This window comes from Puma concolor, chromosome B3 (assembly GCF_028749965.1).
Source record: "Puma concolor isolate L17-30 chromosome B3, mPumCon1.1.hap2, whole genome shotgun sequence".
Lineage (NCBI taxonomy): Eukaryota > Metazoa > Chordata > Mammalia > Carnivora > Felidae > Puma > Puma concolor.
The window spans coordinates 138,882,365-138,907,085 of record NC_141672.1 but is presented as its reverse complement, the minus strand read 5'-3'; the positions used below and the strand labels follow the sequence as shown (position 1 = coordinate 138,907,085).

The window sequence follows — 24,721 nt, the reverse complement described above, 5'->3', positions numbered from 1 at the left end:
TTTGCAATATGTGCTTTATTACATAGCTGTCCTTTCATCCATCTTCAATAAATTTTATTTTTTTAATGCATTTCAAAGTAGGTTTCAGATAACAGCGCACTTCCTAGTGAGTTCTTCAACATGTATTTTGTTAACTAGAATCCATTATTTGTTTGTTTTCTTTCACAGTAATTTAAAAAAATTAATATACACCCAAATACACACATTTTAATTCCATGATTTTGACAAATGCATAATGCATGTAACCTAAACCCTTATCAAAATATAAATTATTGCAATGACCCCGTGTCCATTCTCAGTCCACACCCACCCCTAGTCTTTCCTCCCAAGAAGTAACCGCTATTCTGATTTTTTCCACCATAAATTAGTTTTGCCTATTTTAGAACTTCATATAAATGGAACCACACAGTATGTACTTTTTTGTGTAAAATTTCTCCTCCTCGGCATAATGTTTTGGAGGTTCACCCCTGACGTTGCTTGTATCAAAGTTTCTTGCTTTTTATTGCTGTGCAGGGGCAATGTTCATTGTATGAGTATACTATAAGTTTTTCTCTATCCATTCTTCTGGGGATGGACATGGAATTCCAACCTGGGGCTATGATGCATAAAGTTGCCAGAAACAGTTTTACACCTGTATTTTTGTAGCTATATGTTTCCAATTCTTTGAGTAAATATCATGTGGAATGAATGGGTGGGTCAAATAGAGGTATATGTTTAATTTTATGAGAAATTCAATATTTTATTCTAACGTGGTCATATTTCATATTTCCACCAATATCGTATGAAAGTTCCAGTTACTCCACATCTTTGCTCATATTTGGTGTTAGTTTTAATCTTAGCCATTCTGGTGGATGTAGTGATAGTTCAGGATGGTTTGGTTTGCATTTTCCTGATGAATAATCCTGATGAAAACTCTGCCAGATGCTTACTGTCCATTTCTATATCTCCCTTTGCTAAGTATTTGTAAAAGTCTTAGGCCAATTTTTAGAGAATTGTTTGATGTGGATGTTTTATTTTCTTAGATTATGGCTCTTTGTAAGACATATGTTTTTCAAATATTTTCTTTTGGTTGATGGCATTTTAGAAATTTTCATCAAATCTTTAATCAAGTTTTAGATTTACATTTAGGTCTCTGATGCATTTCATGTTGATTTTGATGTATAGCATGAGATAGGGGTTGAAATTCATTTATTTTACACATGGATATCAGTTATTTCACCACTCGTTTACTAACAAGATTTCCTTTCCGTATTGGATTGCTTTGGTTCATTTGTCAAAAATCAAATGACTGTGTAAATGCTGGTCTATTTCTGGGTTAAATACTCTATGTCATTAATCTATTTGTCGAACTTTTTCACTGTCTTAATTAGTATAGCTTTATAGTAAGTCTTTTTTTAAACTTTTTTTTTTTTTTAATTTTTTTTTTTAAACGTTTTTTATTTTTGGGACAGAGAGAGACAGAGCATGAACGGGGGAGGGGCAGAGAGAGAGGGAGACACAGAATCGGAAACAGGCTCCAGGCTCCGAGCCATCATTCCAGAGCCTGACGCGGGACTCGAACTCACGGACCGTGAGATCGTGACCTGGCTGAAGTCGGACGCTTAACCGACTGTGCCACCCAGGCGCCCCATCTTTATAGTAAGTCTTAATGCTAGGTAGTTTAAGTCCTCCAAATGCGCTCTTCAAGCAGACAGCATAATCATATTCAGTCTCCCAATCCATGAACACAGTATGTCTCTCTACTTTCTGGTCTTTCATTTTTTTTCAGCAATGTTATATGGTTTACAGTGTATAGGTACTGCTGATCTTTTGTTAGCTTTCCCCAAGTATTTAATGTTTTTTGACAGTATTGTGAACGAATTTGCTACACTTTAATTTTCCAATTGTTTGCTAAGAGTACATAGATATACTTTGGATTCAGTATATTAACCTTGTGTCTTGCAACCTTGCTTAATTAACTTACTAGTTCTAAAGTTTGGGTTTTTTTTTTTTTATTAATGTAACTATGTCAATCTTTTTTTGACTGTTTCTCAGGTTTAGGTATCGTTTACAAAAGGCCTTTGTTATTCCAAGATTAGGAAAATAAGGTCTTATTTTTCTAATACATGTATACATTTTACATTTAGATTTTCATTCTACCTAGTATTTAGTTAAATGTGTGGCAAGATGAGAATGTAGCCTTATACCAATCTAATAATTGATACAGTAAATTGTTTTAACACCATTTATTCATTAAGTTTCCATCTTTGCACTGAAACTGAATTGTTATCTTTATCTTACACTAAGTTTCAAAGGGTCTTTTTCTGGAATTTGTAGCTTAGTCTATTTATTTGTTTGTATATATATATATATTTTTTTTACCAGTATGGTGGTTTTATTAATCATGGAAGTTTATTTAAAAATATGTTGGCTAATTCTATGCATTGACTCCTCCAGATAAATGTAGAATTAACTTAAATTTTATGCAATATCCCATTGGGAGTGTTATTAGAATTGAACTGAATTTATGGACTAATTTGAGATAACCATGTATCTCTGAATATTGAGTATTCCTACCCAGAAATACAATTTATGTCATTTTTTTAGAAGTTGTTTCATGACTGTGGTAGGTAGAGCTTTATCATTTTCTTCACATAGATCTAGGTTATTTTCCTCAAGCTTCTTGTAAGTATTTTATAATTTGCTATTGTCATGGGATCTTTGTATTTTACATTTTCTAACTGATTTTTGGGAAGCAATTGATTTCTCCAATTTCTGTCTTTGTTGAGTTTACAATATAATTGAATATAATTGAATTCAAATCCATAAAATATAATAGGATTCTTAAATAGCTACTCAGATAATTGCCACTTCCGTAGAGAAGAGAAGGGAGGCTGTAAGATACCAGTGAATTGCCTTGTACTCTGAAAGCCTGCTGCATGAACAACCTGAGACTCACTTGCATTTTGTATCTGCAGTCGAGAAACATCATAATATATACCAAGAGTTTTGAATTTAAAGGGTTCCTTTCACATTAAAAACACAGAGGCACCTGGGTGGCTCAGTCAGTTAAGCGTCCGACTGTTGATTTAGGCTCAGGTCACAATCTCACTATTTGTGAGATCAAGCCCCGAGTTGGGCTCCGTGCTGACAGCACAGAGCCTGCTTGAGATTCTCTCTCTCCCTCTCTCTGCCCCTCCCCCCCAATAAATAAATACACTTAAAAAATTATAAAAGCACAAGGATCACAGAAATGAACAATTGTGCTTTCCTTGTTAACTGTTTTTCTTTTATCAAGTAGAAAGTTACAAAAAAATGAATCTCCCAGTTGTTCCATTTTTGCTGATATATTCTCACCTCTAGATCATGTTTGTGAATCTAGTCTGAAGATTTTAAATTGAGTTCATCAATTTACCAGGCCTGAGGGATACAAAGCCTAGCCCCAAGCTCCCCTCCCCTTTTTCGAAAGCAGCAGTTTTTTATGAAGGGGCGAGCAACCTGAGTTTAGAAAAATCCCAAAGAGTATGCTAATCAGATCTCTTCTTGGGCACAAAGAAACCTTGCTAATTTTTAAATGCTGCCTGCTATCCAAATTACAGAGTGGTCACGTTTTTCCATTACATGGTTTTATAATATTTAAGCCAAATACAGTTTTCTGGTGTTAACAAAGGGATGAATAGGCAGGAATATATACCCACCTGTGCCTCTTTAAAAAAAACCTCACACATTTGAATCCACAAATGTCACCCCAATTTTCTAAAGTGCCTCACCAGCCTTTTATCCTCATAAAACTCCATATAATGAGGCTAAATGCAATGCAGATGTCAGGGGGAAATGCACTAACCACTTCCTGTCAGCCATACAGGTATTCAACAAGCCCTCTCCCCAAACCTTCCTACGGTGTCCCAGGCATTTATCTTCTCTGTGGGAAGCACTTGAATCTGACAGCCCAAAGTGTTTTGTTTCATTTTTAGTGTCTCATAAAGCTTTTCTGAGGTACAAAAAAAAAAAAAAAAAAAAAAGCAGATAATGTGGCTAACAATGATTACCACTCTTTATTTTCCTTATTCTTGGGGTGAAGGCTGCCCTAATTTCAAATCTCATCGTTAAAATCAGACACAGGCTAAAACATTCTCTGGACTTCGTGTCTTATAAAGACTCTAAGCTGCCCAATCAGTCTCTTTCACATGCTCTTCGGGGTTTATAAATATTGTCATGAATGATTATCAGTCATTATCAATATGACCTTGGGCTCTGGTTCTTTGAAGACTTTTAATTTAATTTTTTAGTGCATTTTCTTACATTGCAACTTACTAGCCCAACCTTGTATTAAATGACCTGCAACCATGGTCGTATGTATTGTGGGCTGTGGCATCTGCCTTTCAATGTGTCTCCCTAGTGAAACCTAAGGGAATTCATTCAATACATAACTATTTAACTCTTACTGTGTGCCGGTCAATGCCCCCCGCCTTCTAAGTCCAATGGGGATGTGATCAAGTCAAGAATGAATTACACAAGACATCCAGATGGCCAACAGGCACATGAAAAGATGCTCAACGTCACTCCTCATCAGGGAAATACAAATCAAAACTACACTGAGATATCACCTCATGCCAGGCAGAGCGGCTAAAATGAACAAATCAGGAGACTATAGATGCTGGAAGGGATGTGGAGAAACGGGAACCCTCTTGCACTGTTGGTGGGAATGCAAACTGGTGCAGCCGGTCTGGAAAACAGTGTGAAGGTTCCTCAAAATTTTAAATAGATCTACCCTATGACCCAGCAATAGTACTGCTAGGAATTTACCCAAGGGATACAGGAGTACTGATGCATAGGGACACTTGTACCCCAACATTTATGGCAGCACTTTCAACAATAGCCAAATTATAGAAAGAGCCTAAATGTCCATCAACTGATGAATGGATAAAGAAGATGTGGTTTATATATACAATGGAGTACTACTTGGCAATGAGGAAGAATGAAATCTGGCCATTTGTAGCAACGTGGATGGAACTGGAGAGTGTTATGCTAAATGAAATAAGTCATACTGATAAAGACAGGTACCATATGTTTTCACTCTTACGTGGATCCTGAGAAACTTAACAGAAGACCATGGGGGAGGGGAAGGGGAAAATGGTTACAGAGAAGGAAGGAGGCAAACCATAAGAGACTCTTAAAAACTGAGAATAAACTGAGGGTTGATGGGGGGTGGAGGGAGGGGAAAGTGGGTGATGGGCATTGAGGAGGGCACCTGCTGGGATGAGCACTGGGTGTTTTATGTATGGAAACCAATGTGACAATAAATTTCATATTAAAAAAAGAATGAGTTACACATAGTGAGATAGGGTGAAGGCGAAGGAGGGGTGTTCATGGAAGATGAGGGGTTAAGGAAGGCTTCCTGGAGGACATTATTCATTTCAGGGTAATTCCTGAGGATTAATATTGAGAACCTGGAGGGGTAAGAATTGGGGGAAGCAGAGAAAAGGGAATGTGAACAGATCTGGAGGCAGAATATAGCTTGGTACATATAAGGATGATCAATCATGCAGACGTGAGTCTGGAGAAGAATACTGAGCTGTAAGTACTGATAGTGCTAAGAGGCTACAGGTTAAGGGATTTCCTTGAGGACAGTGAGTACCACACATACTAAGAGGCTTCATGCAGAGGACCACACTGGATTGCAGATCACTCTGGCTACAGCATGGGAAATGAGTAGGTTAAGGACTAGTTAGGAAGTGGTATTGCAGTACTCCAGGCAAGACATAAAGGTTTGGTTTAATAAAAGCTATTGCCTATGTAGGATGGAGAACCACGAATGACTTGAAAACGATGAAAAGGAAAAATTATCAGAACTTGGGATATACTGGCTGCGGCATGAGATGGGGAGAGAAATCAAGGATGATTTCCACATTTCCAGCTTTGCGGTTGTAACTGAACCAACGTGAGTTCATTCCTTGGTAAGTCAGAAACTGCACCAGGTTGAGATGCCCCATAAAGAAAACTTTTATTTGCAGCAAATGAGGAGGTCTTAGGGAATGGCTTCCAAAGCCGCGACTTCCCGAAAGTGAATGAATGGGCGTCTTTTGTTTAGAATTAGGATGAATATTTAGATAGGGAAGCCTTGTAATCCTGTGTATAGGTGGGCATAAGGTAGTGAATGTGTCTTAAGGAAACATGCCTATGTATATTGTATGGTATGTAAATGAGGCTGAGGCTCCTCCCTAGGTGGAGATTTTAGTATTATAATGAGGTAAAAGGTGACTGTGGGTCATTCCAGAGGTCACTCCATAGTCTATCCGCGCAGATGCAAGTCAAGTTTAGCTCAAATGGTCTGGGCGGTCTGGGCCAGCGGGAGGTCTTGTCCAGGCCATTGCCATCACCTGGGGGGTGGTCTGGGGTCTCATTTGCCTGAGTTAAGAGGAAAACCCAAAAGAAGAGCTTAGGGGAAAATGTTAAGACAAAGGTTAGTGAATATAAGCAGGTGGGTGGTAAAGGCCAGGTCTTGGGGTCTAGTGACACGATGACATGTTTTATTGAAAAGCCCATTGCAGATTTCTTGGAAGAAGAGCACAGTTTTTGGATACACCTTCAGCTCAGTCCCTCGTTAGCACTGTGTGTCCTTGTAGTCATTCCTTAATCTCTCTCAGCATCAATTATCTATAAAATGAAGATACTATTGCAAGGATTAACTGTAAATGCCAGCATGTTGAAAATAGCCTAACAGTACTAATCATATATTTGGGCATCAAGAATGAGAGCAGCTAATATAATTGGCATCTTTGTGATGTTAAGTCTTTCTCTACACAAAGAAGGTGTATCCCTCTATTTATTCTGGTCTTTTTTAATGGTCTTGTGAGAAAAATTTTTTCTAAGTTTTTGCTCCTATTTTAAGTGGGGTATTCTTTTTTATTACATTTTCTAATTGTTCCTTGGTAGTGGACTAGAAATTCACTTCTGTGTTGTGATTTTCCATTCATCTAATTTGATTATTTCCAATAATTTGGCTACTGTTTTTGGAAAAGTTATGCAAATAATTCTGTCATCGATAATAGTTTTATTTCTTCTTTTCCAATTCTTATACCTTTAAATTCTTATTACACTGACTGAAGCCTTTATACTGATACTGTGTAATAGAAATATAATGTAAGCTCCAGATGTAGATTTTCAAAAAACCCAACAGGCTTTATTTTTGAGGGTAGTTTTAGGTTTACAGAAAAACTGGAGATTACAGAGAGTTCCCATACACATCCTTAATCCCCCGCCCCACAGTTTCCCCTATTATCAAAATCTTCCATTAAGATACATTTATTGTAATTGATGAAGTATTGATACACTATTAACTAAAGTCCATAGTTTACATTAGGGTTCACCTTTTGCAATGTACATTCTGTGGGTTTTGACAAATGCACAATGACATATATCCACCATTATAGTATCAGACAGAATAGTTTCACTGCCTTAAAAATTCTCCTGTGCTTCACCTTAATCTCTCCCTCCCCCTGAACCTCTGGAAGCCACTAATTTTTTTACTGTCCCCATCACTTTGTCTTTTCCAGACTGTCGTATAGTTGGAATCATACAGTATATAGCCTTTCCAGATGGACTTCTTTCACTTAGCAATATGCATTTAATGTTCTTCATGTCTTTTCATGGCTTAATATCCTTTCTTTTCCCTTCTTTCCTTCCTTCCTTCCTTCCTTCCTTCCTTCCTTCCTTCCTTCCTTCCTCCCTTTCCTTCCTCCCTTTCCTTCCTTCCTTCCTTCCTTCCTTCCTTCCTTCCTTCCTTCCTTCCTCCCTTTCCTTCCTCCCTTTCCTTCCTTTCTTCCTTCCTTCCTTTCCTTCCTTCCTTCCTTCCTTCCTTCCTCCCTTTCCTTCCTCCCTTTCCTTCCTTTCTTCCTTCCTTCCTTCCTTTCCTTCCTTCCTTCCTTCCTTCCTTCCTTCCTTCCTTCCCTCCCTCCCTCCCTTTCCTTCCTTCCTTCCTTCCTTCCTTCCTTCCTTCCTTCCTTCCCTCCTTCCTTCCCTCCCTCCCTCCCTCCCTTTCCTTCCTTCCTTCCTTCCTTCCTTCCTTCCTTCCTTCCCTCCCTCCCTCCCTCCCTCCCTCCCTCCCTCCCTTTCCTTCCTTCCTTCCTTCCTTCCTTCCTTCCTTCCTTCCTCTTTCTTTCTTTCTTTCTTTCTTTCTTTCTTTCTTTCTTTCCTTCTTTCTTTCTTTTTCTAAGTAATATTCCATTTTATGGATATACCATAGTTTGTTTATCCATTCACTTATTGAAGGACATCTTGGTTATTTCCAAGTTATAGCAATTATGAATATAGATTCTATAGACTTTAATGCACAGGTTTTTTAATGTGTAGGTGGAAATTTTAACTCATTTAGGTAAATACCAAGAAGCACAATTGTTGGATCATATGGTAAGAGTAAGTTTCTTTTGTAAGAAACCACCAAACTGTCTTCCACAGTGGCTATGCTATTATGTATTCCCACTAGCAATTAACATTGTTCATGTTCATGTTGCTCCACATCCCGGCCAGTATTTGGTTTTGTCACTGTTTTGAATTTTAGCCATTCTAAAATTGTTGTTTTAATTCACAATTCCTTAATGACATGTGATCTTGAGCGTCTTTTCATATGCTTATTTTCCATCTGTGTATCTCTTTGGTAAAGTGTTCAGATCTTTTGCCTGTTTTTTCAATGGATTGTTTGCTTTCTTATTGTTGAATTTTCATACTTATTCATATATATTTGACACTACTCCTTTATCAGGCATGTGTTTTGCAAAAACTTTCTTCTTTGGCTTTGTCTTTTAATTTTTTTAACAGTGTCTTTTGCAGAGCAAAATTTTAAAATTTTAATGAAGTCTCATGTATCATTTTTCTTTCTTTTATGAATGATGATTTTGGTGTTTTATCTAAGAAGTCACTACCAGGGTGCCTGGGTGGCTCAGTCAGTTGAGTGTCTGACTCTTGATTTCAGTTCAGGTCATGATCCCAGGGTCGTGGGATTGAGCCGTGCCTCAGGCTCTGCGCTGAGCATGGAGCCTACTTAAGATTCTCTGTCCTTCCCTCTGCCCTCTCCCTGGCTCATGCTCCCTCTCTCTAAAATAACATAAATAAATAATAATAAAAAAAAGTCATTCCCAAATGCAAGTTCACCTAGATTTTCTCCTATGTGATCTTCTTATCTAAGAATTGTTTAACTTCTATTATGATTTCTTCTTCGATCTATATGTTGTTTAGAAATCATTCCTAAAATTTTAAATACATGAATATTTTAAATATATATATTTTTAAATTACTTATAACTTTATTTCAGTTTGTCTGGAAAATATGTTTTATTTATATATTACTTGTCCTTTGGTATTTTCCCTGTTCTATGGCCTGGTAGAGAAATAATTTTTGTAAATGGTGTATGTCTGCTTGAGAAAAATGTCTTTTCTGAATCATTGAACCCAATCCTGCTTGACAAAAAAGTCAGCATATTAACTGTTTTTGAAGTTCTTTGTGTTTTCTTTTATTTGTATTGCTTATTGTACCTATCAATAGTGAGAGAGGTGTGTTGAAACCTCTCACTTGGGTGACAGATAGATTCAGCTCTCTTTATTTCTATCAATTTTGCTTTGTATGTTTTGAGCCTATGTTATTATGTGCTTACGTATCCATCTCTTTGGTGAATTGAGCATATTATGAAATGATTCTATTGTTCCTAAAGATGCTCTTTAAAATTTAACTCAACTTCTTCTCGTTTTATGTAGCTTGCTCAAGTTCACTTAACTAGCATGTGGCAAGGCAGAGTTCATGCCCTCACACCCAGGAAGTCTGGGGCTAGATCTTATGCTCCTAACCATCTGCTCAATCTCTCCACCTCCAGGCATCAGCACCTGAGCAACACTTTCACTTGTCTTGCTGCCTTCCACAACATCTGTGGCAAGTACCAGCTGTACCTGTCAGATGAAATGGGGATAGGCTGCCACAGGTTCCAGACGTGACATTTGTACTTAGAAGAGGAGCTTCTAAAAACCTTTGGCTCCATCTTTACCCAGACTTGAACCTGCAGATTCCCTATAAAAGTCATTGGTGGCTTCATTCCTACAGCTCAAACTTTTCTAGCTCTATCTCCAACCCCAGTGTGTTTACTTGAAGTCACTTCTCTCAAGTCACCACTTTTATTTTATTTTCCTTCCATTGTCCCTACCATGTCCCCCTTGGCTTCTATTCTACCAGCTCCTTTAGGCCATGGATATTGAACAGTTTGCAAGGATGGAGTTTGGACTCTCCCCTTCATGAGACTTGGCTGATCATTGTATCAGCCTGCCCCCTGCCTGATACTTGGTTAGGAAAACAAGCTCAGAAAACATAGAACATAGAACCTAAGTCAGGGTCTAGCCCTTCAGCTTCTCCCTACTGGATGGAAAGATGGACAAGATTTTACCGATTAGAGTAGCTCTCTATTCTTACTTTGGAAAGTTTCTTTTCTCAGTCCTCCTATACACAAATTATTGTACAAATTTTTGTGGACATATGCAAAAATAAGATGGACCCCCATTGGAAAGTTGGCTTAGATATCAAGTCTCGTGACTCCACACACTAAGAAGGTATGAAAGAGTTTTTAACTACATAATGAGGCCTTTGGGGGAAGGGGAAGGAGTGTCTCTCATGCTGGTCTAAAAATGACTTGAGAGAACAAGAAAAGGAAATTGATTTGGGGTTTTTTTTTAACTTTTTTTAATGTTTATTTATTTTTGAGAGAGAGATACAGAGCATGAGAGGGGGAGGGGCAGAGAGAGAGGGAGACACAGAATCCAAAGCAGGTTCCAGGCTCCGAGCTGTCAGCACAGAGCCTGACACAGGGCTCAAACCCATGAACCATGAGATCATGACCTGAGCCAAAGTCAGATGCTCAACCGACTGAGCCACCCAGGCGCCCCAACTTGTTTGGGATTTTTACTGTGGGTGGGAATTGAGGCCAGGGAAAGGACTTTTATATACAAGAATGGGCTTATGTAGATTTTGAAACTCCCACCTGGTGCCAAGGAGGGAGCACCCAGGCTTTCTTATCAACTTTCCAGGATGCAGAGCAGAAGAGGAAGAAGGAGAGATGAGGCTTAAAAGTTGTCGAACATCATGGGGCACCTGGGTGGCTGAGTCACTTAAGCGTCCAATTCTTGATTTCAGCTCAGGTCATGATCTCATGGTTTGAGCCCACATTGGTCTCTGTGCTGACAGCACAGAGCCTGCTTGGGATTCTCTCTCTCTGCCTGTCCCCTGCTCTCAAAATAAATAAATAAACTTAAAAACTATTCTTTTAAAAGGCTGTCAAACATCAAAAAAAAATCAGACTTGGTACACAAATCTATACCTCTGAGTTGTAATCTCTTATTTATTGGCCAACTACAATAGCTCCACTTAAAGAATAAGGTCCCCAAAAGCCAAGAAATAGTTCTATTTTCTAAAACCAAAGCTAAAGGAAGAATTGTTCTCCAAGCTACTCCAACGCCCTGCCAACAAGTTATGTTTCTGGGTCTGAGACAGACCAGTCACAGACATGTGGATAGTGCTTGAAGTGGTACCCCTGGCTGGCTTTAATATCCTCTTCCTGACTGTTGGTGGGAGAGACACAGCTCAGACAGGGAATAAATGCCAGCCCCTCCATGTTGCAGAAAGTGAGCCATACAAAGACATTGCCAGGACTCTTCATGTCAGGGACTAAGTTCATATATCACCTCACATTAAGTGACTAATCTGATCTGTTTCCATGATTATAGTCAGAGGGCAAATGAGAGACCAACTGACCAGGAAGGAAGACCATGCCACATCACTGGGAAGAAGGCGTGTTGGAAGGCAAGTGAGGGGTAAGTGGGACAGCATCCGTCCGTTAACCACACGAATCATCATGGCCAAACTTCCTCTTGATTGACACAATATTCTAATTGTAACAAATATCCTTGGGAACAAATATAATAAATCTGCTCTTGCTTAAGTGGAAGGTGGTGGGGGTTGCTGCTTTTGCTTTTGGCAAATCAAAAAAGAGGAAAACTCCCCTCTCATGGAGGACGGAATCTGTCAAATTCTAGGGCAGGGGCTCAATTCCTTAGCGGCTGGGCAGCAGCTAAAAGGAATCCAGGTGGTTTCGAAAAGAGACTTTGCTGTGCCCCCTCCCTCTGGACTCAATACCCATATTGTGAGCAAGTGGAGGAGGGGAGGCAGAGGTGTGGAGGAAAGCAGGCTCCAGCCCAGCCCTGAACCAGCACTCTGGATGTTGTTCCACTTCAGGGGTCATTAGCAAGGCTCTTGACCTAAGTCCGACTGCAGACAATGGGTGAAGATGGCAAGCAGAACAAAGGCAGCTGGACAGCTACCTGCAGGTGATTTCTCTTAGGGCAAGGAGGGATTCTTTTCAAAGGAAAAGGTTGGAAAGCTGTTACCATGGTAACTCTCCAAGTTCTGAAGTGATGTAATCAGATAACGCTCTCGAGAGCAGAGGGTAGATGGTGGATTTAGCACACATGAACAGCTAAATTCTACAAGTAGAGCTTTTTCTTTCTCTTTTATGGTAAATTTCAATATTAAGAAAGGGGAAGAAAGAGGGAAAGAAAGGAGGAGAAAGAAAGAAAGAGAAAGAAAGAAAGAAAGAAAGAAAGAAAGAAAGAAAGAGAAAGAAAGAAGAAGGGAGGAAGGAAAGAAAGAAAGGGAAGGAAAGAAAGGAAGGGGAAAGAGGGGGGAGGGAGGGAAGAAGGAAAGAAGGAGAAAGAAAGAAAGAAAGAAAGAAAGAAAGAAAGAAAGAAAGAAAGAAAGAGAAAGAAAGAAAAGAAAGAGAGAGAAAGAAAGAAAGAAAGAAAGAAAGAAAGAAAGGAAGGAAGGAAGGAAGAAGGAAAAGGAAAAAGGAAAAAAGATACAGAAAGAAAGAGAAAGGTAACAAAATAAAGCAAAATAGACAAAAGAAAGGAAAGATATAAGGAAGAAAACTCAAACATAATTTATTCTAAATAAATATCTTTAGTAGCAAGAAAAAGCTGCCTATGGAGTGGAAACTGAGAGAAGGAGATTTGATTCTCTATGATTTTGACCTTTGTGTTTTATGAAGATTGATAGAGGAGTTAATTGTTATTCTGAGCACATCTGGATGAGTATTATTATAAGACGTACTTACCTGGATACAACTGCGTTATCATCAGTTTAATGTAAGATTTCTGCCATTTTGTCTTCAATGGCTTGCTACTAATGGTGTTGTGAAATATGATTGTACATGTGCTTGATATTGATAATGAAACTAATCATAAGCTACTTTCACTTCTGAGACAGTACAGCTTACTCTATTCTAAATTATAAAACATTGTTCTTGGGGCGCCTGGGTGGCCCGGTCGGTTGAGCGTCCGACTTCGGCTCAGGTCACGATCTCGCGGTCCGTGAGTTCGAGCCCTGCGTCGGGCTCTGGGCTGATGGCTCAGAGCCTGGAGCCTGTTTCCGATTCTGTGTCTCCCTCTCTCTCTGCCCCTCCCCCGTTCATGCTCTGCCTCTCTCTGTCTCAAAAATAAATAAACATTAAAAAAAAAATTAAAAAAAAAAAAAACATTGTTCTTGAGAGAAGACTTTTCACAATGACTCGAAATTATTCAATGAATTCTTTGACATCACAGGCCTGTCAAGTGGGTTGTTCACTCAACATCTTGGCCCTCCCCCTTTGTCCTACTCCCGGCCCTCTATGCACGGGAGGAATGTGGTTCGGAAAACAACACACTCAGGACTAGTGGCCACACTCCAGTTCATGACCTTACTGAGCTCCCATCACTGCCAAGGGGCCCTACACACCGTCCTTGCCACATTCTTCTATCCTCCTAGGTGACCACTTACCCCTCCCACCCCGCTTCCTCAAATCTCCAATATGAGGATGAACATTCCTCATCCTCAGCTTCAACTGTTGACTTGTCCTCATTTTGCTGAGAAAACAAAACCCATAAAAAGAGTATTTCCTCATCTTCCCACCCAATTTCTTAACCTGTCTTCATCTGTAAGGATATATTGCCTGCCTCCTCCCCTGTTACATGAATTGTATCCAGACTGTGGGTCAGGACCAGCTCCTCCATATGTGACTGGATCCTGTGACCCCAGAACACTCATTACCGTTAGCTCCACCCATCAATCCCATCCTCTCTCTCCTATGTCATCAAGTTTTTCCTCCCATCCAGATCATTTTCAATATCACAAAAAATGTGTTCTCTTGTCTCCCCTGTTTCAAACAAAAAGATAAACGCAAACTTCTCTTGATTCCTCTAACCCCCAGCCTGCTTTGCACCCTTGTTGCAAAATTGTTGAGAGTTCCCCATTCTCACTCACGATGGCCTCTTTCACATGCTCCCACTCTCTCGGACCAACTCCATTAACGCCGTTTCCCCTCATCACTCCAGAGAAAAAGTTTTTGTAGTAGTCATCGATGAAATCACATTGCTTAACCCACAACCTGTGTGTAGTCTTCCTCTTAATTGACTAAGCACCATTTTAGGAAGCTAGTTAGTCCCTTCTTCTTGAAACTCTTTTTCCCCTTGGTCTCTAAAACATCCATCTCCTGCTTTACCTTCAACATAACTCAGTTTCCCTTCTAGTCTCCTTTGTTGACTCTACTTCTTTCAGCCTTTAAATGTTCCACTTATTTGTTCCCCTGGTGGATACTCTGATGATGCCCAAATTTCTGTCTCCAGCCAACACCTCTTTGAACTCCAGGCTCGGGTATTCAAATCTCCATGTAACATTTCCTCTTGCATGTGTCATAGGTATCTCATACAGAGCCCTTGGGTTTTCTCCTGTTCACACAAACCATCCCCTCTCCCAGGGCTGTGAGCAATCAATGTTTGTGTCTCCTCAAAATTAGTACGTTGAAGCCCTAAACCCCAGTGCGGTGGTATTTGGAGGTGGGGCCTTTGGGATGTAATTTAGTTTAGATGAGATCGTGAGGGAAGAGCCCCCATTAGGGTCCTTATGGGAAGAAGAAAGGACCAGAGCCCCCTCTGTGAGGATAAAGCAAAAGTCAGGAAGAGGGCCCTCACCAGAATCGAAATCTGCCTTGACACCTTGATCTTGGATTTCCCAGCCTTAAGAATTGAGAGAAATAAATGACCGTTGTTTACACCATCTGCTGTACAGTATTTTACTATAGCAGCCCAAGCTGACAAGAAACCCAGTACCTCCCACTGCATCTTGTTGCTTAAGTCAAGGTCAAAATTTGGAGTCATCTTTGAATCCTCTCCTCTCATATTTCAAATCCAACCCCTTATCAAAACTTGTTGGCTCCAATTTAAAAATATATCCAAAATGCAGCCACTCGTCATCTCCTACATTGCTATCAGGCTCCTTCAAACAACCACATCATGCCTCGCCTTAATTATTACATAATTTCTTATCTGGCTTCTCTACCTCCACTCTTACCATGTTGTCATCTCTTGACACAGTGGTCAGAGACCTTCTGTAAACATAAAGTCAGATCGTGTCATTTCCTTGCTCAAACCCTTCTGGTGGCATCTGATCTTACTGGAATAAAATCCAAATTCAAACAAGGTCCTACAAGACCCTGCACAATCTGTCTCCCGCCTGCTTCGCAGACCTCGCCATGTACCACTGTGATTCCTACTCACTGTTCCCTGTGCATACTGACCTTCTTGACCACACCAAGCAAATACAATTCTGTTGTAGTGGCCAGAACACTTTCCCCCTAGATACTTACATGGTGTATGCCCTCGTTTTATTGAGGTCTTTATTCAAACATCTCTAAGAGAGGCTTTATCTGGCTACTCTATATAAATTATTCCATTCCATCCTCTTACTCTCTTTTACTTTTTTTCACAGTGCCAACTTATATTCTATATTTATCTCTTTCTCATCTGTCACTTCAGAATGGAAGATTTATAAGAGACTTTGTTTCTTTTGTTCATTGCTGTATTCCTGGAAAAAAGACAATGTTTTTCACATCGTAGACTCTTAATAAATATTTGCCAAATAGATGGATGAATGAATGATTGAATGAGGCATTATGTGAGGATCCTACACTCACAGAGTACCTAAGTTATTTTTGTGGTTACAGACAAGATTCCCAGCCTTATGTGGAGCCAGGAAATTAACAATCAGGTCCTTGATGGCTGATACACTTATGCACCTTTGGTTACATGATGCTGCTGTTGAGCACGGATTCCAGCTCCCACTGATCATCTCCCTAGGCCTCAAAAATATCTTTCACAAAAATCACAAACCCTAGACTCAACATTGACAGGTGCCACCTCATTTGGATGTTGTATTCTAGCTGGGTTCCCATCTCTCCTACTCATTGCCCACCTCCTCCCCATTCTCAGGGGAAGATCAACCCCCCTTAGCAGATACCATGTCCAGCTCACCATTCCAAGAACTTCCATCCGTCCCTTTTGGAAATATGAAGAAAATACCCTCATGAGGGTGCAGAGGTGAGGTAGCCCTTTCCTCAAGGTTTTGTCCAAGTCTTGTTGATGCCAGAGTTTGGAGGAAAGGAGGTGAGTAGAAGGAATCAGAGAAATAGGAGGATACAGCCAGAGCTTAAGCAGAGGATTTCCCTCCGTTTTGAAATTAATTATGGAACACACAGAGGTTGTTTTGAAGCCCGCAGGCAAACACTTATAAAGACAGAAGAACTCTGAAGGAGCTAATTCTAAAAAAAGAGTTGTCCTTTGTTTGAAGAATACGTTGAGTTGTTCTCCCCACCCTCAAAGCTGGAATAAATTCATACAGTCTAATATCCACGGCTCCAGAGAGCTCAAGAGATGATCCTGAAGATCAGAAGGGCTTTATCACTCACTTTTGTCATGGCCCCAAAATGCATCTCTCAGTCTTGATGGCATCTTGCTGGGGAAGTTATCTGAGAAATTACCGGTCTGTCTCCCTCAGAGAAGTCTTCATCTATTGCCTCATAAACTGAACTTCTAAGAGCTGAATTCTTGGCAAAAGTTGGAATGGAACCCTTACGAACTCATTTGTGATGACGGTTGGGAATGAAACAGAAGAGCTGAGCAGCAGTTGTTGGGCTCCGTGCCCACATAACCACCCCGGTAAGTACCAAGCATAGCTTTCATTTCCCCCATATTAGTGAAAACTGAAAAGAATACGTGGTTAAAGCATAACAAAGATGTTGGAATCGGAAAGACACTGACTCATTGATTCCAGTCATGTCCCAGCCCCTTCTTACCGTATCTCCCTGGGTGAGTTTCCTAACCCTTCTGAAGCTTCACGCCCTTATAAGAAATACAAGGTTCAATAATATCACCTACCTCACAGTGTTATTCTCAGATTGCAGTGAGATTATTAAAATGTTGAGTATAGAGTCTGTCAAATAGTTCATATGCAAAGGCTGGTTGTATTTATTAGCAGCTATTGCTACAATGATTCTGCATAACAACCCACCCAAAACTCAGTAGCTTACAGTGGTCCACATTTATTCTTTTGTCCAAGACTCTGCAGGTTGTTTGCAGCTTGGGCTTGACTGGGCAGCTCTGCTTGAGCTGGGGTTCAGCTGGGCTCAGCGCCAGGATGCTAGTTGGGTTCAGTCCTGTTCCATGTGTGTTTTATTCCATGGTCAAGGCTAAGGATCAATAGCTACAAGCTGTACTCTCCTCATGATGGGTCACTGGAGCACCATGCCAAGCCAAAAGACACACATTGAAGCCTTCTGTTTACATCACATCTACTGACATTACACTGGTCAAAGCAAGTCACGTGGCAACCCCAGTATAATGGGGTAGGGTAACTCTCACCCACTATAGGAAAGAGAAGGAAGTGAATATTTGAAAAACAATAATTTGAACGAACATCCTACAATAATGATGCTAAATTAATTTAGTGGTAGTAGTAATATTATGAGTAGTAATAGTAAAGAAAAATAATCATTGATTCCTTCCACTGATTTTGTTGGGCTGCCAAACTGTGCCAGGGGCTGTCTAGCTCTCCCAGGTCATGTTAAGCTTTTCCCAACCATTTAGTGCCTTGGATGTGTGGCTTAAAGGATGGCTTCAAAGACAATGACCTGAGTTGTGCAGATTATTTCCATCAGCTTGGAAATAGACAAACAGAAGCTAAACGAGTGACCAAATGCAATGTACACGGACTAACTCACAGTTTTGGTGACTCCTTGGACGTCTCTGAGCATCGGTTCTTCTAATCTAAGAAATGGAAAGATGTTCTCTTATGTTCCTCCTACTTTACTGAGTATTTTCCACATAGAAAAATACTTGCTTTCCACCAGTCAGTCTTATGCATTTTAAGCAGAACAGAAAAACATTAAACATAGTCAGTTGATGTTCATTAGAGGGAAGGCTGGCATCAAATGCCAGGTTCAGTTCAGCCATGGAGTAACTCAAAGACAATGGAAAGGATTCACAGGATGTATTGCTTGGCCCTTGCTGCGATGGGTAAGGCAACTTGAAGAGGATAGTCTAGGGGCGCCTGTGTGGCTCAGTTTGTTAAGCATCCAACTCTTGATTTCAGTTCATGTCATGATCTCAGGTTTGTGAGCTCAAGCCCCACATCAGGCTCTGCTGACAGGGCAGAGCCTGCTTGGGATTCTCCTAATCTCTGTCTCTCAAAATAAATAAATTTAAAGAAGTGGATAGTCTAACATAAAACCAGGTGTCCTATCTTAGGAATTCCCCATCAGACAGAGTGGGACACATGGAGCAGAGGAAGGGAAGCTGGATATGAGATACGAAGGAAAAGAGAAGATACTTGTCAGATGTTATCTAGCAATACAACCTTCTTGCTGTTTCCCATTCATTTTTCAAGCCTAAGGGAAGAAGAAGACCTATGAACTATCCGTGGATGACAGCTATCAACTCTATAGAAACATCAGATGGAAGATTGCCTTACCAAGTTCCATCACCTGTGCTGTCTGATTCCACTGACTAAAAACAAAAACAAAACAAAACAAAACAAAAAAACCCAAAAAGCAAAACAAACAAACAAACCAACAACAACAATAACAACAACAACAAAACAGGAAAAGCGCAAAAGCTATAACCTGAAAAATAGAATTTGGGCATGCAGGAAGGTTTCCCATCTTAGAAGGCTGATTGATAAATATCGAAATATCTTGGGGCGCCTGGGTGGCGCAGTCGGTTAACCGTCCGACTTCAGCCAGGTCACGATCTCGCGGTCCGTGAGTTCGAGCCCCGCATCAGGCTCTGGGCTGATGGCTCAGAGCCTGGAGCCTGTTTCCGATTCTGTGTCTCCCTCTCTCTCTGCCCCTCCCCCGTTCATGCTCTGTCTCTCTCTGTCCCAAAAATAAATAAACGTTGAAAAAAAATTTTTTTTAAATAAATAAATAAATATCGAAATATCTTAAGATTTCATTGACATCTTGCCTCTCTCACTCTCTTTGTATAGAGAATGAAGGGGAGAAAAATTGACAGGCATTTATTGTTAAGAAGGAGCTGCAGTCCCACTAAACACCACAAGAATCCAGCCAGGTAAGTACAATAACCTCATACTTTCAAAAAAGAATCCGGGATTGTTTGGGTTAAACACATTACTACCCTCCAAAACGTTATTAGAAAATGAGAATTGACCTCGGACCTAGACTCTGATTTTTTTCACCATATTACATTTTGATCTTTAAGATATGCACGCAGATTTTGAAAATTTTATTGCTTTTAGCTAAAAGCAAGGAGACAGATGAAATTAATGTTCACAAAGTCCCTTTCAGTCCCAGACATCTGTGAGTCTATGATATACAGCAAATTATTTCCTCCCGCAAGCCCAAACTGGAGGCTACATTGTATATATTTTCCCCTTGTTTTCCTATGTCAGCTCCCTGACTGCCCCTCACAGCCACTTTGCAAGTCTTGATTGCCAAGCATTTAGTTCCTTTTTCCTGTTTGTCTGGAAGACAGAAAGCCCCAGGAAGGGATTCTTGGGCTTTTGATAGAAGGTGCATGAAATATCTGTAATTATGGATTACATTTTGTACCCAATAAATGGCTGAAAGAAGTCCAATGATAGAAACTTTTAGAAGATAATTGAATGTGTCAGCTGGATCAAAAAATTATGTACTTGCTCCACCTCTGCAAATTGTGATAAATAGTCTGTTGTCTGGAGAGGTTGCCTGGCATTTTCTTTTGCATTCCAAAATCACTGTCGCCCTTGTCACTGAATTTTTGGTTAACGACTCAAAGAAACCCTTTGGACTAGAGTGAATCTCCTAGATGCCACCATCTGAACATAGTTACCTGGAATACAGCAGACTTTAATAATTCAAAACTTCAATTTATTTCTATCATTATCCCAGACAAAAGAAATGTATATTTTTAGCACATTTATTGGTGAAAAATGGGGTGTGCCCCACGCTTGAGGAAAAATTAGCTTTTCTCTACTTAAATAATGAAGTAAGAGAAAAAAAAGCATTTTTTCTTCATTATTTATGTATCCAATTGTGTCCTTTGCACAACTGCCTTGGAATAGAAGCACCTTATTAAGACGGACAATGAGTAGTAGCAGTAGAATTCCCAAGCAGAAGAACAAAACAAAATATAAATTAACGTTTTCTATTAAACCCCAGCAGTATATAGTGTGGCCAGACCAAGGAGAATCGAGGCTTGTTTAAACATTTATAAATCGTAAAGAGCAGTCCGGGTAAATGGAAATAGTGATCAAATGTAGACTGAAGTTAGAATTTTCTTTTTTTTTTTTTAATTTTTTTTTTTCAACGTTTATTTATTTTTGGGACAGAGAGAGACAGAGCATGAACGGGGGAGGGGCAGAGAGAGAGGGAGACACAGAATCGGAAACAGGCTCCAGGCTCCGAGCCATCAGCCCAGAGCCTGACGCGGGGCTCGAACTCACGGACCGCGAGATCGTGACCTGGCTGAAGTCGGATGGTTAACCGACTGCGCCACCCAGGCGCCCCTGAAGTTAGAATTTTCTAAGCTGACAAGGAATGGTAGAAATAACGAAGGAGGGATGGGGTAAATGGGTGACGGGCCTCAAGGAGGGCACTTTTTGGGATGAGCACTGGGTGTTGTATGTAAGAGATGAATCACTGGCTTCTACCCCTGAAGCCGAGATTACACTGTATGTTAACTAACTCGAATTAAAAAAAGAAAAAAGAAAAAAAATATATAGATATATACACGTTTTTTTAATGTTGTCCATTTTATGTCCATTTATGTATGTGTATATATATATATATATGATTATATATATGTATAAATGATTTCAAAAGGAAGAAATAAAATGGACAACATTCAAAAAGAAAAAAGAAGAAATAACAAAGGGGAAGATCAGTAAGAACTTCACGTACGAATTACGATTTCTCTCAAAATTGCTTAACAGGCAAATAAACCGGGGGAAATACTCGCTCTCCACAGGACAAAGGGTGATATCCTTAACAGGAAAAGAGCTCCTGCCAAAAGGTAATAATAAAAGCATTAAGTTCCCCATCAGTAAAGGGGGGAAGGGAGTAAAGACAATTGAAAGCACAGATATATTGATGGCTAAGAAACATTTGAACATTTTTCAACCTCCCTCATCATCAAAGAAACGGAAATTTGCATAACAGGGAAATGCTATTGTTAACCTATCAGATTACTAGAACACTAAAAAAGAAAGAGAGAGAGAGAGAGAGAGAGAATATTCGAATGCAGAGATGGAGTGTAGGGACACAGAGGAGCTCAGCTCAGCTGGAAGGAATACAAAGCGGTTCCAGCCCTCGGCAAGGAATGTGGCGTGCAGTGTGCGAGCCTTGAAAATATTTGTAACGCTCACCTCCAAAAGTCTACTTCTGGGATTCTAATGATGGAAATGATCCAAAACAGAGAAAACGGGTTTTCTGCCAGAGACGTTCATTGCACTGCTGTTTATAATATTAAAATTGGGGAATAAACTAAATTTCCCAAAAATAAGAGTGATATTACACAAATCAGAATAACAAAATGTAGCCACTCAAATATCTGTAAAATATTTTAAGATCATAAGATGCCTAGGTTTTAGTGAAAAATATAAAATTAGAGTATAAAGTTTTATATGTGGAATGAGATCAAAGGTATAAAATAACGGATAAAAATGACCAGAGTGGATTATAATAAAATGCTAATAAAGGTTTTATCTGGTTAGTAAGATTATGGATGGAGTGACCATGTAATTTATTCTCCAAAAGGGGACACACCCAAATGTCTATGAGAAGGGACGTATCAGGGGACAACATTCTGACAGTAAAGCCTAATGAGAATGTTACTTTTTATTAAGGTCCCTAAATATTTTTCAGACAAAGACTAGTTTTATAAGTGAATTCTTTCTAGGGACGTCTGGGTGGCTCAGTGGGTTAAGTGTCTAACTTCAGCTCATGTCATGATCTCTCAATTCTTGAATTTGAGCCCCACCTCAGGTTCCACACGGCTGGTGTGGAGCCTGCTTGGGATTCTCTCTCTCCCTCTCTCTCTCTCTCTGCCCCTTCCCCACCTGAGTGCTCTCCCTCTCTCTGAAAATAAATAAATAAGCTTAAAAACTTTTTTTAAAAAAATTAAAAAAAGAGAATTCTTTCTGATTATCAAAGTGACATACATTCACTGTAGAAAATTTGAGAAACACAGAAATATATGAAATTTGAGAGATTACACTGATGTAAATGGTGGGTAAATAGTAGACCTTTCTAAGAGCTCATTTGCAGGTGGTTTGGGAGAAGTGTGGCTGAGAATCCGCTTGGGATGAAAAGCAGAAGAGGGCAGTGGGCAGATTTAATGTTGGAGAAGCATGTACTAGGTCGGCAGGAGTTTTGCAAAGAGGGAGTTCCCTGTCTCTGGAGTCATCTGAGTTGAGGCTGGCTGACTCCATTAGGGGTGTTCTTAAAAAGAAACTGAAGGGGGCGCCTGGGTGGCGCAGTCGGTTAAGCGTTCGACTTCAGCCAGGTCACAATCTCGCGGTCCGTGAGTTCGAGCCCCGCGTCAGACTCTGGGCTGATGGCTCAGAGCCTGGAGCCTGTTTCCGATTCTGTGTCTCCCTCTCTCGCTGCCCCTCCCCCGTTCATGCTCTGTCTCTCTCTGTCCCAAAAATAAATAAAAAACGTTGAAAAAAAAAAATTTAAAAAAAAAAAAAAAAAAAAAAGAAACTGAAGGCTGCCTAAGAGACACCAACCCTGAGGTCTGGGGTTGTTTGGAAGACCAGGCATGGACCAAACCCAGAGCTTAGCTTTTCTGTAGGGGTGAGGTCTAACCTGGAGACATAGGGATGTCCAGACAGGTCACTGCAGGCGGCAGCCGCAGTCGAGCAGTGTGTGGGCGGGCAGGGAGTGGGGAGCTCAGAACGTTACCTTCCATTTGAGTCTACTCTTTTCAAAGCAGTTTTACATACCTGTATACTTTTTAATGTAGTGTTTTATTGAACGTGGAACGTTCTCAGAATTCCAGAAGTCCTTTATTGTCCCTTCTAATTATATCCTCCTTGCTCCCTGAAGAAACCAATAACCAAGTTATTTCTTATTCCTTTGGCCTGTTCGTAAGTCCTTCTAAATGGAATCACACAGTATACTCTGTCTTGGGTATGATTTCCTTCACCCAACATGATGTTTTTGAAATTTCTACCTACTGTTACTTTATAGCATTTAATTCTCACAGAAACACCAAAAGGGAGGTTAAAAGTTGGTCAGCAGCGGTGTCTGGATGGGTCAGTCACATGAGCATCTGACTCCTGGTTTCAGCTCAGGTCACGATCTCATGGTTCATGAGTTCGAGCCCCGTGTCAGGCTCTATGCTGACAGTGCAGAGCTGCTTGAGATTCTCTGTATCCCTCTCTCTTTGCCCCTCCCTGCTCATGCCCTCTCTCTCCAAAAAATAAATAAACGTTAAAAAAAAAAAGAAGCGATCAGCAGTTTGCCATAGAGATAAGGAAATAACCCCAAGGAGATTAAGTGACTTCAGCAAGATCTTATAACCAGTAGCCATCCAGTAAGTTGTCTCTAGGTTAGTACCCCTGGAGAAGTATGGTTTTGTAGGGACAGGGTGGGAACTGGGTTTACTCATATCTTGACTCTCCTACTCACCAGTTTGGTGGGTTTGGGCAAGCCACTGAGCTTCTCTGAAACTTGAGTGCCTCCCTTCTGGAATGGAACCCTGACATCAGTGCCTCCCAGGCAATCAGTTAACATTTGTCACGTGGATGAACAAATGAGTTTAGTTGTCAGCAGCAAATGACATCATGCGTATAAAATCCAGTATGATGCTTGGCACTTCCGGGCCCTCATCAAAGAACAGCTATAGGTGGCCCTTAAAAGGAAGTCTCGTACAAGGGGAGGCTCCCAGCGCAAGACTAATTTTTGGATGCATCCGTTAGAATGCATTAAATATAAATCATCTGGGGATTCCCAACGTCTGAGTACTTGGTGTTATGCAGGTGATCTGAATGACCTATACACTCAGCGTCACCCACAAAGTTAAGTCTAGTGACAGCTTCTCTTATTAACCCTCTTAAAGGCACTCAAAGTGTTTCTCAGACCCCCATTTGCTCCTGGCTTTGGTGATATGTAGAAACGTGTCAGCTTTTCAAAGCTGATCTCTTCCGGACTTTTTGACATGCACATAGTGCTGGTGAATTTGCAACAACCTCTGGGACAGCATAGCTTTGCTCAGGCGGAATGTAAAAGCCATCCAGCTGGCAGACCAAGCTGAGAAATCCACGTTCATCTAAGTTAGTTTGTGCCTAAATGCTCTCTGGGGTTTTACTTATTTTTCAACTTGCTCTTGCTGTGAAAGTTCCG

At 40.3% G+C, this 24,721-nt stretch overlaps 1 long non-coding RNA gene across 1 annotated transcript in view; it reads left to right on the top strand.

The window, feature by feature from the left end:
• LOC147580423 (uncharacterized) overlaps positions 1 to 24,721 on the top strand; it is a 61,534-nt gene that overhangs the window by 4,963 nt on the left and 31,850 nt on the right. Inside the window, exons 2-4 of the long non-coding RNA XR_015251945.1 lie at positions 11,739 to 11,825; positions 19,363 to 19,445; positions 21,307 to 21,386. This is a non-coding gene — a long non-coding RNA (uncharacterized LOC147580423). The remainder of the gene's footprint in view (positions 1 to 11,738; positions 11,826 to 19,362; positions 19,446 to 21,306; positions 21,387 to 24,721) is intronic.